Source organism: Neophocaena asiaeorientalis, unplaced genomic scaffold (assembly GCF_003031525.2).
Source record: "Neophocaena asiaeorientalis asiaeorientalis breed wild unplaced genomic scaffold, Neophocaena_asiaeorientalis_V1.1 scaffold307, whole genome shotgun sequence".
In the NCBI taxonomy this organism is placed as follows: domain Eukaryota; kingdom Metazoa; phylum Chordata; class Mammalia; order Artiodactyla; family Phocoenidae; genus Neophocaena; species Neophocaena asiaeorientalis.
The window spans coordinates 1,991,009-1,996,894 of NW_020171817.1; the positions used below are offsets into that span (position 1 = coordinate 1,991,009).

Below are 5,886 nucleotides of genomic sequence, written 5' to 3' on the forward strand. Positions count from 1 at the left end.
AAAAAAAAAAAAAAAAAAATGGTAGTGATGTGAGCCTGAGTGGAAAAGGACTAGCAAGAACTTGAATTCTCTCAGCTCTGGCAGGACGCTGCCGGCCCTACCTGCCGTAGCGAACCAGGGGCACGGGCACAGGACGGCAGCACCACCTACCAGGGAAGACCAATCAGGGCCGGACGCAGAGGGCGGGGCAGGGGCCCGGCCTCTTCCCACCAAGCCCTGCCCCCGAGGCAGTACTGCGGCGCCTAACACTGGACACAGCCACGTTAAACAGATGCCACTCCAGGTCACCCCACCCGCCTCCATCACAGATCTCGTCTAAACACACCCTGTAATTCATTTCCCTGGCTTACCCACTCAGCAAGGGACTCTTTCTCTGCTTCCCATACCCTTATATTTAAAGATGGGACTGTGCTATCAGAACCACCTCCCAGAGCTGTCAGAATCTAAATTTGAAAAGGCTGGTGGCCCAGACCAGAGCATATACCAGTGACTTTATATATGCTACCAAGGCTACCCTCCACCGAAGCAGAGACTTTTCTATACTGGCTATACAAATACGCAATTAGTAACTGCTCTTGGGCATTAATTCCTCAGTGCTGGAACCCGAGGAGCAGCCGAATGTGGCAGAACTGTGATTCTCCTGCTTTCTACACCGGACACGGCAGGCACCCAAGCAAGGAAAGCGAAGCGGGGAGAAAAAGGATGGAGGGTGCTCTCTGGCTAAAAAGAAATCCGTAAAAAACTGGGACCATCCCAGGTGAGCACGACCTAACTAGAAATTGCCCGGCCCTCACTGTCAAATGCATCTGACAATTCCATCTCTTCTGCTTCTGCTCGACTTAAATCAGACTCACAGCCCTTTACACTGAATATGGACCAAGCAGCGGACAGGCAATTTTTCACAGTTCTCAGTATTGCTCTTTTCTCATAGCTTTCTTAAAAAAAATTTTTTTGAACAGTAATATATTCACAGGGTTCAAAATCGCAACACTGTAAGAGTATACATTTCCCTGTATAAATAGGGCATCGGTGACGTCACAAGAAAAAAATTGTAAGTATGTGAGGTGACTGATGTTAACTAAACTTACTGCGGTGATTGTTTTGCAATATATACATGTATCCAATTATGTCATACACCTCAGATTAACACAGTATTACAGTAAAACGGCCCCCTACATCCGAACCAGTTCTGCTCCCAGAGCACGTTCGTTCATTAAGTCCAATTTATTAGTTAAGTCCAACAAAGTTACCCTAGGTACCCAACTAACACAACCGGCTATGTAGTACTGTACTGTAATAGGTTCATGATACTTTTCACACAAATAATACATAAAAAACAAACATAGAAAATAAAACATTTTTAATCTTCCAGTACAGTCCCTTGAAAAGTACAGAAGTACCAGCTACACCACTGCTGCTTTTACACTTGCCTCCAGACATCCTGGGCTGGAAATAAAGATACTGTACTGCTGTGCTCTATACAGTCCTGTGCGGTAAAGTACACAGAAGCACAGCCACTTGTAGAGGACGCACGTACGTGACCATGTACGCCACAGCACACGGTGTAAGATGTGAGCTCTATTTCAGCCACAGTGACTCCTGCTGAGACAGATGCAAAGTACCAGGGGAAAAATAAAAGGCTAGCAACTTCTCCCACTGTTGCTGACAGGGTAACTGGTCCCACCTTTATGAGTCTTCTGCTTGGTGGAAAGAGCAGTGAGGTGAAGTGTCGTTTCAGACTCCCATACGCAGGAATCCTCTTGCTTAGGGCTTGGATCTTAAAATGATACTAGCATTTCTCTACCTCGCAGTGGGGTTAGAAACGGAGTACAGCACAATTCAATGCTCCCTCATCCTAAATCTGGGTGTGGGGTCCGAGGCACTGGGGTAAGGGGCGACACGGGGAGCAGAGGGGACAGCCTGAGGGGAACCTGGTCCAGGGGAGAGCCACAGCCAAGCGCCCTCTGTCCTCAACCTTCCTCCCCGACCCACTGGCACAGGACGGCTCCACAGACAAACCTGGCAGACAGAAGGTTCACCCTCCGCCTGCCTCCTGCGTCTGATCCCAGAGACGTGGGCGGGTCCACCATGCGCGGCAAGCGCAATCCTAGACCCGTAACTAGATCCAGCTCCAGCACCTGAGGCCGAGTGACCTCGAGCAACTTCCTTAACCTCTCACTGCCTCAGCTTCGTTCAAAGAAAGAATAATATTCATCTCCCAGAGTTTGGGTGACAATTCAGTAAGGGAAAGTGTGTAAAGAATCTCAATACTCAATGGGTGATTTTTGAAATGAATGTCGCTGAAAATCAGACCACGATCTAAACTCTCTCAGGTTTTGATAAAAATATGAAGAAAAAGAAACATTTCTCAAGTGCACGCTAAGGTCATCGACGTCTGCTGTTTGTTTACTCTGGTGCCATGCTAAATACTCACGTGGCTCCTTCAGCTAACCTTTACACTCATGCCAGGCTGCCATAAGCACTGCACAGTAAGCACCACTGTGCCCATCTCACAGATGGAGGAACTGTGACGGAGACCGCTTACATATCCAATCCAAGTTTACACGGAAAATGCCAAGATCAGAATTCAAAACCAGGTGTCAGACTGCAAAGCCCAATGCTGCCCTCCACTGGAGCAGACCATGAAAACTGCACGAACTCGGCTTCCAAGCAAAGCGCCCTCCAAGGCCAAGAAGGCACCATCGGCCTCCTTGTTCTCCTAACACACAACGACAGGTAGGAAAAAAAGGAGAAAACCAAAAGGCCATGGTCAATGTTCAAAGATAAGAGAAATACCTCCACTGGCCGGAACCAGCACAGAAAAGCAAACAGGGAGAGGGGATAAATCACAGTGTTGCTGGGCTTGGGGTCCACAATCAGGAAGAGATGCCAGGAGCTTGCCTCCTGCAGGATAACGTGCTGCTGGCCTGGCATCTGAGCGAGGCTAAAAGCTTGCAGTCAGAAGCTGGGATGGAATGGGCTCCATGCTGGTGAAAGAAGGGTGACAAAAGTCGTCACCAAATACAGCCTGGGGCTGTAGCTCTGAAGAGCTGTAAGCTTGCAGAGCCAAGCCCTGGGCGCTGGACCTGCCATGTCCCTAAATCAGGGCTGGTGAGTACATCTGACAGGTCCCTACAAAACCCCATTCTGGATTTAAAGTCGGAAGAGCTCAGTGTAAACCCACACAGGGGATAAATAAGCAAAGCGGGGAGGGCAGGAGGGAGGAAAGCAGAGAAAGGGAGAAAAACAAAAACAAAATCTTCCCCTGAACCTGACCTGCAGACCATAATTCCAACTATATGATTGCTAAGACAGCCAACACAACCAACAACCAAAGCTGAAGTCACCCCAGAGGAGATTAATTTTATAAAACAGCCTGAGAGTCTAAAATAAGTGTATCTCAGTTACCCCAAGAGATCCATGAAAGCACAATTCACTGATTGTTCTAAAAACAAAAATCATAAGGCAATCCTTTTGTAAACCAGACCTAAACAATGCATCTTTGGGATTTTATCTATCTCCAGATCAAATTCTTCTTTGAAAAGGAAAACACCAGCCCCCAGTTTCAAAAAACTAAAAAAATAAATAAAATAATTTTTTTAAAGACAGAATATATGAAACAATGCCACACTAGACCTTGGATATCAGGTAACCAAGGACACTGGTCCCTGAAAGATGAGCCCTAACACTGCCCCGGGAGAGGAAAACACAGGAGGAGCCCAGAGGTCTTCCCAGGTTGAGGAAACAGTCTGTCCTGAGAGTTCACAGGTCAGGGTGAAAGACGACGGCTGTAGAGAGAGAGGGCTGAAGGTCTGCAGAAGATGGAATACAAATGAAAATGTCAGTGCAGGTGTGTTGAAGAAACTCCCCGAGGCCAGGGAACAGACCACACGAAAGGATTAGGAGGAATAACGTGGGAGCTCACAAAGACCAGAAAGGGGCCAGTTCCCAAACAGCCGCATGGAAGACCTCGTAATTCATGGGTTATCAGTTACAGCACTAAGAAGGGTCTTAAGTTGGTTGTGGGAAAAAGCTAATCCTGGACTAAAACCCTACACTGGCCCTGCCTAACAAGGCTTAAAACGAGATGGGAAGGATCAAAGTGTTTCTGAGTAATCCCAGAACGAAGCTCGGAGAGATTATTAGGAATACAGAAATATACAACGCGTTATGAGGTAAAGCTGACAGTATCGGGCATCCTATAGAAAGTGATCAGGCATGCAAAGAAGAAGAAAAAAACATAAAGTAGAGGAAGAGAAATAGCAATTCACCAAGAAATGACACAGATGACAGAAGTAGTTGAAAAAGGCACTGAAATATGCATGGTAATGATATACAGTACACTCCCAAAGCTTCGGGAAGACTGAACATGTTAGGTAGAGATAAAGGGGATCATGAAAAGACACTAACTGAAACTAGAAAATGGGGTGAAAAGAACACTGGATGGAATACACAGCAGATCAGACATTGCAGGAAAAAAGAAGGGCCGATGAATTTAAAGATACAGCAATGAAAACTATCTAAAATGAAACCCAGAAGGAAAACAAAATTCTGAGAGAAGAGTGAACAGAGCACCGGTGAACTGTGGAAAAGTTTCAAGTGGCCAGATATACATGTAATTGGAGTCCCCAAGGGGAGGGAGTAACAGAGAAAATATCTGAAGAAATAATTTACTGAAATTTCTCAAATGTGATGAAATATATATATGTATCAAGAATTTGAGCTTTCTACGAACCTAAGCAGAGAAGGAACTTTCCCTCGTCCATAGACCTTAATGTCTCCCGGTTGCCTGTGTATCAACCTCCTACAGGTAGAAAGAGTATGAAACAGGCACAGTCCTGGCACATTCGTTCTCTTTAAACAACGAATATCTTGAAAAATTTAAGTACTTTTTTCACTGTACCTCGAGGCCCAATCATTTCATTTCATTTAATATAAAACCCCACACAATTTCAACTTCTTACTTCTCTAGGGTATGGAACCTGTTTCTTAGCCCTACCCAGTCACCAGAGAATCAGCAACTTTCTTAGGCTCCTTAAAAGCATTCCAGCTAATTCAACCGTGGCTGTCTCATGCTTTCTCCCGAACAGTTTCCTTGTACCAAGTCCTTAGGCCAGGAAGGTTAACGCTAGTAGTATTTTCTCCACTCAGCAGACTCCTAAGGAAAGGTGGGTCTTAAGTCTCTCTCCACCTGAGTCCTAAAGTGATGATGTCCTCTTTCCACTGAGTATCTGTACTCAGCACAAGGCAAGGCTCTCTGTAGCCCCATTTCAGAGCATGTGATCCAAGGTTCCGACAGGCGGACCCTGCCAGCCAGTTTTCATCTGAAAGTGCAGCCGGCCTGGACGACACCCGACCCCAAGGAGCAGAGACAGCTCCACATGGCCTGAGGCAGCCGCTGCTCTGCTACTTCACCTCCAGATGTAAGACGACCCTCCGCAAATCAGACAGCACCAGACGGCCCAAAAGAGCACACTTCAAAATTATTAAAGTGACATGCTTCAACGCTCTGTAAATCTGACTCAGTCTTAGGAACAAAGTAGGACTAACAGCCATAAACCCAGTTATCATTCTCAATCACTTTCACTTTATTTATATTAACAGGGACTCGTGGACAGAGAAAAATATGAAAAGGTACGGAAGACACAGTATCCTCACTGCTGACTGACCTCACTCCCGACCAGGACAGCATTCATAATACAGAGCCCTGCAACGCAAGGGCCGCATACAGACCCTTTGGAGGTTGGGTTGACAAGCAAGTTATTTTGGGAGAATCAGCACCTATCGAAGGAAGAGGGTGGCAGCTGCAGCGGGGGGAGTCAACCAACTGCAATCAGGCCCAGCAAAGCCTTAACCTCGCCAGAGGGACAGGGTTGCGGGGAGGGG

The 5,886-nt window shown here is 46.5% G+C and overlaps 1 protein-coding gene across 1 annotated transcript in view; it reads right to left on the reverse strand.

The window, feature by feature from the left end:
- Positions 1–5,886, reverse strand: part of FARS2 (phenylalanyl-tRNA synthetase 2, mitochondrial) — a 354,930-nt gene that overhangs the window by 265,893 nt on the left and 83,151 nt on the right. The gene's annotated exons all lie outside the window — the stretch shown is intronic.